This window comes from Phragmites australis, chromosome 6 (assembly GCF_958298935.1).
Source record: "Phragmites australis chromosome 6, lpPhrAust1.1, whole genome shotgun sequence".
Classification (NCBI taxonomy): domain Eukaryota; kingdom Viridiplantae; phylum Streptophyta; class Magnoliopsida; order Poales; family Poaceae; genus Phragmites; species Phragmites australis.
In genome coordinates this window covers 43330381-43344041 of record NC_084926.1, presented here as the reverse complement: position 1 = coordinate 43344041, position 13661 = coordinate 43330381, and the positions used below count along the sequence as shown (strand labels likewise).

At 38.7% G+C, this 13661-nt stretch overlaps 1 pseudogene; it reads left to right on the top strand.

Moving 5' to 3' along the window:
• The first annotated feature begins 5650 nt into the window (after positions 1-5650).
• Positions 5651-9576, top strand: LOC133923260 (cyclin-D6-1-like; annotated as a pseudogene).
• The last annotated feature ends 4085 nt before the right edge of the window (positions 9577-13661 follow it).

Genomic DNA, 13661 nt, shown 5'->3' with positions numbered 1-13661 from the left:
TTTCTGTTGTTATAGCTTTCAATGTTTGCGCTAATTGTATTGAGGTCGTGAAATGCATGGCCTATTCAATTGCCGGATATTCCTGTTGTGAAGCTGTGATACTGTCCTGCACCGTGCGTGTCTTCCCCTCCTGCACCTTGCTTCACCTCATTTATAAGGCTCAAAATAATAACATTGTCTCTAGTAACAAAGTTCCCGAAAAATATAAGTATGGTGGTATAGCTTCTTAAAAGCAAAATTTGGTATATACCAAACCAAGCCAAGTATTTCTCCTGTAGAGCCTTCAATTTAGGCAAGCCGACTGAAAAAGATAATTCGTTGCTTCAACTTATTTGAGATAACTCGTTGCTTCAACTTATTTGCTACAAAGCCGATACGTTGCTGTGTTTGTTTCGCTGAGTGATCCAAACCTAATGAAGTCACATCCTTTGCGCATGTTTGATAGAGCTCTAGCTAGTAAGTTTTGAAGTTTATATCTCTTATTTCTAGAAATGTATGGTGTTGAAGCTGTTGAGAATAAACATATGTGATTAATTAGGTGTCAACTACAAGAGTTATATGAGTGTCTCCTTAATAGATGTTCTCACATCATGTCCATTTAACATGTATAAATATATAAATATTCTTATCAATGAATATAAGTAATCACTCTATATTCTCCACTTTCTGTCTTCTATCAATTTTCTATTCTCAAGACATTATCAGCCTTTTTCTCTACATGCTGTCAAAGAACAAGTACAGTCACGAAGGCCTTCATCACAGGATGTTCTATATTGCTAGTAGGCCAAAACAGAAAGTATTGTTGGTTCTCCATTCGAGCAATACCTAACAGTGGAGAGACGATCAGAGTAAGCACATCACAAACGACAAATAGAGGTCGATCCGTTGCAATGAAGGCATCGGGGCCATACCAGGAGCACATTGGATGGCACCGCGCGCAAGGAAACATCGCCATGGATTCATCCACTCCAATAGAGAAGCTCAAATTCTATACTTAAGGAAACCAAAATATTTCTAAACTATTATTAAGAGATAAGAAAATATTTTGACAATAGTTGGACGTGATGCAATTATTTTTGGCTCTACTCGTGCCATAATTACTCTTCCTATAAGTACACAAGTCATAATCAACAATGCTTTATTGTATCCTGATTCAATCCGTACCTTACTAAGTTATAGAGATACCTATTAGAATGATTTTCATATTGAAACTCATAATGACAACAAAAGAAAATTTTCTCCTCTTAATCTTAATCAACGGATATGACAAACTTCCCTATATACCATATAGATTTTTCTATACATACATCAAACCCGTATCACATATTGCGTACAAAATAATTTTCTATCTTGATCAAATCCTTGGTCACTCTATCTTGGAGATGATGAGGAAAAAATATTAACAATTCTATTGGTCACAATATTTCTAAAATCTTTTAGATTTGTGTCCATCGCATGTATCACATGGAATTTAATTTTAAGCATTCTTACCTTAAAATTCAAAATGCGCAATCTAATTTCTTGAACCCATTCAAGAACATATATGTGGCTCTATTAAGTAATTTTATGGACTATCTAGGTACTCTACAATGCTGATTGATATATCTACGAAATAGTCATATATGTGTCTCTTATACATAAGGCAGCACACTTATGCCAAACTCATTGCTCAAATAATAAAAAATAGAGTAAATTATGCTGGACGTAGGATCAAATCCATTCACATGGACAGTATCGTTTCTTAGCATGCATTCAATTATTATTTAACTTTGGGTACTACTGTATTAAGTACCATATGTGCACATTTATAATGGTCTAGCGGAATATCTCACCAAGAGAATCAAATCATTTGTATGACTAACTAAAGAATTACAATTTGCTAACATCTTGTTAGTGACATGTGGCTTTACATACTGCATCATTAAATCAAATTCATCCAACTGCAATTATACGACTCTCTCTGTTGCAGTTAATATGTGAAATTTTGGCTTGAACTAAGTATTTACTATTTGCAAATCTGTTATGTTTTGCGCGTACCGATATCACCACTGTACAGCATACATCAAAGAGCATTGGGGATCTATATAAAGTATAATTATCCGTCAATCATATAATACCTCGAGTCCCTCACAGAGTACGTATTCATTGCCTATGTTCATAATATTTTGAGAACAATTCTCGGCATTAGGGGGAGATTAATACCACGAAGAATGTCAGCAATCATAAGAGAATATCACACATGTTCACACCCAGCCCTCATATCCACGTACCAGAGATCTGAACTCTTATTCAGAACATCTTAGATTTGCAACATATTGTAAATAATCTATCAGATGCGTTTATTCATCATAAAAGTGTCATTAAATCCGATTCTCGCTATTAATATACCAGAAAGAGTGGAGATACCTAACAAAACCACTCAACTCCCACACCAAAATAAGAGGGGAAGAAGTATGATCACAAGAGATATAACATCTTGCAAGCATTATCGGAAATAGGGAAAGAACATCCTCTAAAATAGTAAATACAAATCAACATCAAGTTGATAGACACCTTATAGATATTCACTATCCAAATGTCTATGAGTGTTCAGCATCCAAATGCTCAACACATATATGTACACAAATTTAGACGATGGGTCATAGGAACACCATAACTCTATTGTTTTGAGAAATACACAGAGTCAAATATGATAATATTTCCATGAACTATATTGATTTTATAGCCGTACAAATTATCAAAAAGTCCTCAAAATAGCCGTACACCTTTAATTGGATCTAGACCAAAAGTCCTAGGTAGAGTGCTTCGGCACTCAAATTGGTCAAATCCAAAGGTGATAATTAAGGAGAATTTCTTTCATTCAACAACACAATGTCTTTCATATGGAAGCAAAATGGATTTTTATTTCATAAGATAGTGAAATAGCGAGGCTTGTAGCACAATGGCTTACATAGAGACTCGGCATCCATTATGATGCTACATACCCCATGTCATGTGCAGAAATTATGTTCTCATATTCAATATCATTGGCAGATCAATGAATTGGGTAGATTCAGATATATAAGTCCCTAATGGACTTCGTATTATGAATCTAAATACAAATCACAATATACATTATGTACAACTTAAGTCACTACATGACTTCAAGCAGTTAAGTTGATTATGGTACAACTGACTAAATGAGTTCCTTCCATTGAAGGGTTACTACAACTATGATGATTGCATATGTGTGTTCATAATAAAATTTCAATTGAATTTTGTATCATCTTCAATCCACACACGACAAAGTATGTAATTATTTTAAGATGGAATTTGAGATGAATGATTTGAGTAAAACCAAATTTCGCTTAAAGTATACAACTTGAGTGTGAGGAAACGTCCAAATAGTGTTTGAGCTAATCATTAGGACAATCTCGCCCACAATGATTAACCGGAATACCATTCCGGTTGTTCTGGCATGTGTTTACTTTTAGGATCGGAACACACGCCTTTACAACAAGCACATCATCACAAGATATGATAAAGAGCGAGTAATTAAATTCAGTTACAATTCTTTAAGTAGATTAAAATTTACATCAAAATACATAAATTGAACATTTGCTAGAGTAGCTACACAACGGAATAAGTTACACAACAATAAAAGATGGGTAGCGTCATTTGCCCTAAGGCGCCACCCCAACATAACAACACACAAGTAGAATGACACCACTCCTGTCCGTCGCCAACATCGGCGGGCATAAAGTAGACAAAAACTAAATCTTCCTCACCTGAAGAGCAAACAAAGCACGTTAGTACGAAGGTACTCGTATGACTTAATCCATAATAGATACTTATAAATAGCCGACTACAAGGAGAACTTATATGAGTAATTAGCAAGGACTCGGCCACAAAGGTTAAGTAACTTCATATGCAAAAATGATTTGGACTTAAGTGTAAGCATCTACACCTAACCAACACAACATTGTATCCTGATATCATCAACATAACAAGCTGTAACTTGTACCATATCAACTCCTTATTAACACCACCAACCACTTTCCAACATACCATCACAACATCCCAATATCGAAAACTCTAAAATTGATGTAAATGAACAGAAGCATGCTCATAACCGAGAGCGTGACAATTCAAATTATTTTTACACCCTGCAAAGGGGACATCTTTAACCACACGACACGAGGACCCACACAACATTTAAATAATTAATTAATTATCAAAAAGTATTTCTAGAGTTCCAATATTTTTAACATGTAGTTCATACTCATATGAAGCTAACGCAACTAGTCTCATAATTTTTAGAGTTAGTATGAATTAACTATGAAATTTACAAGCTATCAGCAAAGTAAATAAAAAAAGAAAAATGTCTGATGAACAATAGATTCCGGAGGGTCCGGATTGAACTCGGAACCTCTGTGTATCGGAACCTCCAGGTGAACCTTCGGGTGGGGGTCCTCTGTTAAAAAATGCTTGGATTAACTCGGAACTTGTGGGTTGTAGCATAACGCGAGTTTTCGACGATTCTTCGACCGATTCAACTTGCATATCTCTCTAAATTGATGATAAACATGTTTAGAACTAATTCAAGGATTCTAGACCTCAATTAACCACTCCACAAGCATGAATCACTAGCTCTATCACATCCAAACTCCTCATATTTGCTCTATTTCAACACGAACACACGACACTTTGTAACCACATATTCGGAGCTCAAAAACCTACCCAAAACCGAACTAAAACTGTACATTACAACCCAAGAAACCTAGGAGAACTCACCCAAGGTTTTTATTGTAGTCGGAGACCTTCGAGTGTGGTAGAAATCGAAAAGAAAGCTCAGAGAAGAGAAGACCCCATTGCTGAAAATTTCAGAACAACAACAATGGTGACAAAAATGATTTGGGAATCACCCAAAACCTCATGCACGCAAGAGATTGTTGGGTGGATAGAGAGCTAAGGAGGTGAGGAATGTGTTGGTATAACATGCATACCTCAATTCCTTGTGTTTGAAGGGGAGATTTGAGGGAGACGGGGAGCAGCAACTCTTGCTACCCCTTGTTGTCCAGTTGAGAGTGAGGGAGTGAGAGAGAGTGAGTGGGGAGAGAGGGGTGGGGCTGCTGCCTTGCAGCCAAGTGAGAGAGGGTGAGGTGTAGGGCCGGTCAAGATGGGTCCCACTCATAAGAGAGAGAACTATTTTATTCTGCAGAAATTCTATTTCTTTTCTTCCCTTTCTAATACCCCAAAGAGAAATTCTAACGTCGGGTATTTTATAATACTTAGAAATTTTTAAACCACCAAAAGAAATTAATAAACACTCAATAATTAGACATGATCCTAATGATGCATAAATGACATGATGAAGGAAATGAGACGTGACATTGAGCATATTCCTTTAGGAATATTTATCCATTAGTCCACCAATATCCAAACGATATTGAACAATCATATTCATCAAAACACTTATAATCATTCAATTCCTAAATATGAATTAAGATCAATTCATACCTTGAGTTGACGATGAAAAGATATTGAATCTAAATTTCTATATCTTTATGCCATCAAAGCACTCATGTATCTTGTAAATCACAATAGGCCTGATATTGCATTTGAAGGTAACTTGCTACCTTAAATAGCGTAGCTTTAACAACACCATTAGATGGGAGTCAAAGAGGATATCCACGTATATCTTTATGGTGCCAAAGATCCATATTTTCTATTAGAAAATCAAGATACCAACATAGTGGGATATTCAGACACTAGCTATATAACTGATCCCCATAACGCCAGACCACACACTGATTAAACGGTGATATAACATTCTCATAGGAGTTATCAAAACATATTATAGAAGCTACTTCCATCTATCATTCTGAAATATCACATACATGTGTATGGCTTCATAAAATGACAAACCACATACAACAATCATGTAGTTTTGGTTCCATTGAATTACCAATAATTATCTATAAAGATAATTTTGCATGCATTGGTCAGATGCAAAACATGATACATAAAGAGCAATATAACCAAACATATTGTCCCTAAAATGTTCTATCCTCGTAATGGGAAGACAGAAATCTTGCAAACTAAATCATACGATAATCTCGTATATTTATTCACCAAGTATTTACCAACTTCCATATCTCTCCTACTTAAAAAGTCTTTAATAAGTCATGTGTCTTCCTGAATCCCATGTCTCCTGAATCCCATGCCCACCACCCCTCACCTTTTCGTCCCACGGCTCTCATCCCCCTCACCTTTTCATCGTACGTGCCTTGTCATCTTGAATTCACTCCCCTCCACTCCTCCCCTCATCCCCGTGTAACCGTGTCGTCGCCATCCTGCCATCGCTCAGATCCCCCACCCTAAAACCCTCCCGCCACTCCTCTCCAAGCGCCCCCAAATCCCCTTGTCGGTGCCCTGTGGTTGCCTTGAGTCGCTCACCCCTCAATATTCTAGTAGCCGTCATCTTTGACCCCTCAGTGGGAGGAGGACGCCTTTGAGTACGACTTCAACCTCGAGAACCCCTTCACCAGCCCCGCCACGAGCCGATCGCCAACCTCCTCAACGCCGAGGGCCACCACTCACCCTCCGTTTCTGCTGTGGCCTCCAGTGCCCGCCGCAATGCCACCGGATTCATCTCCATGGTTCAGGTGCGCACCGCATTTCTCCTCTCAGCTCCCTGTCTCCCTCTATTTGTCTCTGGTTCGTTCTTGCAGCTTCCTCTGTTTCTTGACGTAATTGGCCTCGATCAGTCCAGGTGCGGTTCGGCGTTGAGCTCATCAAGCACCCATGCGTCGCCTACCTCACTCTCAACTACGTGGATCGCTTCCTCTCTAAGCGCCAATTGCCCGTAAGAACACAAAACATAGGAGTCTTTCTGCCAAGATTTGTGCGAGAATTCACTCCAATCTGATCCCTCATGGTTCCATGTAGTTCTAGTAGTAGCCCTAGGTGCTGTGGCTACTCGCCATTAGCTGCCTCTCCCTCTCCGCCAAGATGCACCGCGTCGCTGCCTTCTCCATCGCCGACATCCTGATACAAGATTAAGCATATTTGTTGTTTCTTGCCTGCGACATAGTGAACAATTGGTTTGAGGATTGTTGGTTAAAACTCGTGGTGTTTTTTTTTGTTGTTGTGGTGGGTTGGTTTGTAGAGGGAGGAGGAGTTCATGTTCGACGTGGTGATCATCCGGCGCATAGAGCACGTGGTGCTGGGTACGCTGGAGTGGTGCGCGCTCCGTCATGCCGCTCGCCTTCCTTAGCTTCTTCCTCTCCGCGTGCTACCCGCTGCCATGGCATCTGCCATAGGTCATCGCTGTGGTCATGGCGCGCACCGTTGACCTCCTCCTCCGTTCCCAACCTAGTATGTACGCCATCCATGCCCTCTCGTTTCAATGCCAATGCCATGGAATGGCATCGCATCCAAGACCAAGAAACACCACCTCAACGAGAGCTCTACTGAACTCTTGCTCTGATGCCTTTTGCAGACCTAGTTCAGCATTTCAAACCAAACACATAGATGCGAGATTCCACTTTTTAAGAGACCACAATGAGAAGGGAGATATTGAGCAGAAATACATAGATACCCAAAACCAGTTTACCGATATTGTCACCAAGCCTCTCAATACTTTCAGATTTGATTTTCTGAGGGGAGAGCTTGAAGTTTATCATCCCTACAGCATTGTGTGAGGGGGAGTAGCAATTGTACATACTCTATCTTACTTTTGTTGTTTTTGCATTGCATAGCATCTTGTAAGATAAATATAGTAGTTGAGCTTTGGCTTGTATGTCTTTAGCATTTTTGGTTTGTTAAACTTGGATTTGGACTAAATTGAGTAGTTGTGTGGAACAATATTTTAATCTTAGACTTCTCTTGATGCTTTAACATAAAAATTTCATGTAAGATAGCTTTTCTAAAGATGAAATTTAGCAATTTTATGAATCATGTAAATTATAAAATGCTACATTCTTGATCACCATATTTATAATCACCTTGGCTTAGTTAATACTTGTGTTAAGGCTAGTTTGATTAATATCTTTCTCTAGGCTTCTTGGTTCAAAATAGTGGATTGGAAAATATTAGACTGTGTTTTCTGTCTTTTTCAAATGTTTAGCTCATGATAGAATCTTGAGAGAACATATGTTACTTGTGTCGCAAAGACAGTACTTGACTTGATCTTGTGAAAACTTGATAACTTGTGCAAATTGAAAAATCTTGTAGAATCAAGTTTTTTGTGCTGAAATGAGATCCAATACGATTGTCTTACAGCCTCGAAGTGTTTGCCATATCTAGTCGCGCGACACTTCGCTTGGATAAAAGATAACTTGGGGATAAAAAGAATAATAATGAACAATATGCCAAAATGATCAACTATGTTTTAATTACTTGATCTAACTAAGTCTTGATTTCATATATAAGCATTTACAAAGCCTTCTATCCTGAATGCTTGTTTGCCTAGTTTGATATTGAAGTTGGCTAGTTCTTAATACTTGTATTGTCTTGGCACGAGTGGATACTTATGTGGCCATCTCATTTAACATGATTCAACTATAAGAACCTAAATGAGCCAATAATTCTTCAGCTTAGCTTGTGTAGTTTCATTTTCTTGTGTAATTGTATCTTTTTGAGAATTTGTGCAATTGGGAGCTTCTCATTCGACTCTTCATAGACCTTTTAATTGTCTAGCTCTTATTTGTGAAAGCTTATTAGGATTGCATGTTCATTTATTGCATGGTGCTTTTGTTCTTGATATTTGCATTACCAAAGGGGAGAAAATATGCTATACACAAAGAATCTTGCATAAATGAAAAAGGAGAAAATATGCTATAATGAACCTATGCATTCATCAAGGAGGAGAAGTTGAGTTTTCATTGCAATCTTCTTATGCCAAGTGACATCTTCTTTTATTCTTTCTTGAGTTCTTAGACACTTGGATGAGCTTCTTGAGTTTTCTTCAAAACAATTATTTATGCTTTCTGAAATTGTCAATGCACTTATCAAGAGGGAGATTAAGAAACCAAGTTGAAATGTGTCTTGGTTCATATGTGATGAGTGATTGGCATTCGTGTTAATTTGGTTTGATGGTTTTGAGGTTGCATGTGCATGATTATGTACTGCAATTATAATCATAACTAATCAAAGTTGTAGAGAAAATAGAGTTAGCGTGTTTGTCTGTAAGTCCAGGAAAATTGTACACATCGGATAATTTAGCGCTGAAGAAAATGAACTCGTTGGATGATTCGACGTTCGGCATGAATACACGCAAGACTATATCTTGCAGAGAGGATCTTAGGCGGTCTAGTCTGCTGAGTTGAACACGTCGGATGGTCTGGCGCTCAGAAGGAGTGAACACCGGATCACAATTTTTCAGATTTTTCAGAGTTGTTTCATTTCTGCATGGATTTTGATTTCGACTAACTTTTGATGGAGTTAAATGGTGTTGGAAGTACATGTTTGTTTGTCTTATGGTGTGTAGGTGATAGATACAACTTGGCCGCCGATGGCGGGAAGATCGGGGCAATGCAGGGAGCTTGGTGCCAGACGATCAAGGGAGTCAGGCAGAGTCAAGAGTGGTATTAGCTGCACATGTGGAAGTCAAGCAAAGTTTGTGAAGGTGGATTAAGACGGCATGTGGACAAAGTGTAGCAATGAGGATGCCAGTGTAAGTGACAAGACGGCATGAGGGATCGGGAGGGGAAGAGACTTACCGGCGGTCAAGATAAGAAGACGGAGTACATGTGTCGTCATCATAATTCTTGTCTAAGGTGTATGCAAGTGGCTGTGAGTCATGCTTTGAGAAGCGTGCAAGACGGTTTCCCGGTTTGGCCATAAAAACCGCGGGAGGATGGAGTGCATATGGCATCATCACGAAGCTTGTGTCGAAGTGAGACTAAGTCATGAAGGCGCCACGACCATCCGATGGACAGAGAAAAATTCGGATAAAACTACCACTAAGGTAGGTGGAAGTGCATTGTAAGTTAAGGACAATTTAGGGACATGATTACTTAAGGGTTAAGCAAGCCCTCTAGACCTATAAATAGAGAGGTATGACTGGTGAAAATACTTAAGCCTCTGAGAGTTTTGAGCCTGCTAGGATGATGTTCAACTCAGTCCGGTGAAAAAAAAAAATCAAGTCCTGCCCATATATGATGTATGGTTGCACTGAGGTGGCTTAAACATAGCGGCAAAAGACTCAAGCCCCTAAGAGCATCCTTATCCAGAGTACTACTTTATTTGCCCCCACCAAAATAGTTTTTACCTATTTTTACACACACCACCATATCCCACATGACATCAAGGATCTTACCACCATCACATAATTCACAACCATCAAGGATTCATGATATATGAGCGAGCATTAATAACGATAAAGTGATGTCTCCGAAGATACATATTTTGAAAGCGATGTCTCTGAGGAGACGTATTCAATTATAAGCATGCTAGATATCAGGGCATCGCTCGACGTTAATATATATAATGACAGGTAAATACTATGGTGATATGTATTCTAAATGATAACAATTAACGCATAGCAATTGTTTGATAGGATTAACTAGTATAAGCAGTTGAAAAGCACAATAAATAGTACATGCGATAATAAATTCAATTTTTTTTTATCATGTAGATTATTTAAAAATATAGGTTCAATATGATCTTGGAGATAGGACTTACCTTCTATGACGTTCTCCTCTAAGCTTTGGTCGTAATTAGGATCTTCCTCGCACCTGATGCTTCCTGCGCAGCACTCACAAAACTCTGCTGGTTCTGCAAATGCGACTATGATCAATTTATGAAAGAATCAATTAACACAAAATAGAAAGCCAAATGAGCCTTAATGGATATCACACTGTGATAAATAGGTCGATCTTAAATTTAGATAAATTTTACCAAAATAATCACCAAAATCGGAGCTAGAACAGAGAAGTTATGACTCCCAAAATATTTAATCTAAAATTAAATCAGGAATATATGAAATTGCACTAGTCATAGGTGAGACCCACAAGTGGGACCCACTGAACAGTAACTCAGGCGTAGATTGGGCCAGGCTTAAGCCTGGGCTGGGCTACATAGTAGTCGGTCTAGCGCACCAGGCTGACTGCGTTTCCGGGCTATGGAAGCTAGGTCGGCCCATTGGGCACTGCCTCGACCGGCTGGGTTGGCCTGGTAGGCCGACGATGCGCGGGCGCGCCAGTAGAGCAAAGCGGCAAAGGGGGGAGGGGTGGCAGTGAGAAATCACGATGGATACACGATGAAGGGCTCGCTAGACTCGGGCTCTCACTAGTGACTCACGAAGAGAAATGAACATCGGACCTCTATGTGTAACGGGGATTCCGTTTGGGGGCTTAATGTCGTGCAACGACGGCTGGAGCGGTGTCAGACGACGGTCGGAGTGAAGCTAAGCAGCAGAGCTCGACTGGAGCAGCGAAGAAGAGGAAAGTGGGTGGGTTTGACCGACTAAAGGTTTCTACGGGTGCGGCGCGATGCGGGGAATTCGGCCAGGGGGACTAAGGGTCGATGGCCGAACTGTGGCCTGGCCGGTGGCATGCGGGTGAGGTACGGCGGCTCTCGGTCACTGTGGAGGGGTGCGCCGACGTCAGGCCAAAGGAAAAAATGATGCGCACAATTGAAAGGGGAGGGCGATGCGGAAATCTGTGACATTGCGCGATCGTCAGTGAGCAGCGTAACGGTGAGGTGGCGGGGTGGCGCCCACCTTAATTCCTGTGGCATGGCCGCACTGCATCGGCCAGGCGCATGCGTGGGCGAGAAAGTCGCAGGTGTCAAGAGACTCGGCTACACGTAGGGAGAGCAGAGAGAGGGGAGAGAGTGCGAGAGCGTGGAGATGGAAAGGAAGTCACCGTCACATTGAATGCGCCAGCCGTCATGGTGGTAAGGCGAACAGCGCGAGCGGGCTAGCGCGTGGGGAGAGCTGGGCCGGTGGAGTGTGCTGGTGGGTTGAGCGCGGGAAGAAAACAAGGAAGGGAAGCCAGGCCAATGGGCTGGTTTGCCGAGCCGCGCAAAGATTGAGGAAGGGAAGATTAGGCCCACGGAGAAAAAGTAAAAGGGAAAAAGGGGTTTTAAGATAAAATTAAAAAAGGGATTTGAATTTAGATTTGAGTTAGGTCTTGGTATAAATTGAATTGGAGAATATTTGAATTATGAGATGTGAGTAAAGCTATGAGATTTGGAAGATGATTTGAACAATAAGATTTGAATTCAAATTGGATTTGAGTCAAATGGAATCTAAGAATAGATTCAAAATTGAGATTCAATTTTAAATCCTCACTTAAAGAACCATAAAAATAATAAACCAAATATACACGAATCAATTAATGCACGAAGAAGTTTAGAAATGAAGGTAGTGCATTTTGAGAATACTTAGCCGATTTAATATATATGAATATATGCATACTAGTGTGTGTATATATATATTCATATACATATTTTTTTTAATTTTATTTGGTTTAATTAATTATAATTTTTTAATTTTATGTAAAATTTGCTATTAATTAATATACTAAAGCTCATAATGTTACAAGAGTCTTCCACTTGTGTTATGTGGAGAGAGAAGTGCTTAGCTTATGTTTAGGTGAGAACTTTTGTGATTAAAATACTTTGTAATCTGTCAAAAAAGGACATTCCTCTAAGCTTAATAAAGAGTGTATACGCTTGAGTTCATCTCTTCCTAATCTGCTGCTTTTGGATCTCATATTTTCGTGTATGTTTTTGGTGTTTCCTTGTTGATATTCGTTTTTCTTGAGAGTTGCTTGTTTTAGGTCGGATAAGATGTGTTCTTGTTGTTGTTAGAGGATGAATTATCTCATATGAGTTAGTCTTGAACCATCCTAACCTACTAGATCCATTAACTTGAAAAACCCTTCTTTTGACGACTAGTTCTCTTATGTTTATGTGTTTTTAGATGTTTTTCTTCAAGTTACTTGATTTCTTATCCTATGACTTTTAATATGGTCTCAATTAAAATTTAGTGTTCATATTTATCTAAGAGGAATGTTAGTTTTGAAAGTATTATATTTGTTCTCGTCACTCTTGCTTCTACATATACTTTTGAGATGGTTTGAATTTAAAAATAAAAACTATCAATTTTGAAAAAGAATTGTTAAGTTATCTATTCGGCCCATCTAATCGCGTATCTCCATCTTACATGTTCCGAACGATATGAACTCGTTCGTTCATCATGTATACGTATGAGATCAAATCAAATCAATGAACACCGATTTTCATTCTAGTTCCACGGAGTCTCGATTACACTTCTATCACTTCTGACACTTCTAACACTTCGGTAACTAATTGGGCTATTAAAAAAAATGCATTTTCCAGTTCTTTTCACTCGATTCCAAAATTCTTCCCCAATTTTTTTAATATTTATCACTTTTGACAAACACATATATTAAAGTAGCATCAATTTTAAATAGAAAATGGTAAAAATATCTTTAGAAACTAACTTAATAAATATTCTATAACTTAGCGTAAATAAATAGTAAAAGATACTATTTTATAAGAAGAAAATTAAAAACTATGATAAGTACTACCTCTGTTTTCAAATAATTGATATCGGTACTGTAACAGCTAGTAACTTTGATCAATAATAATTTTAAAAATATTTAAGCAAGTAAAATGAAAATAGTATTGTTATATTTGTCTAAAAA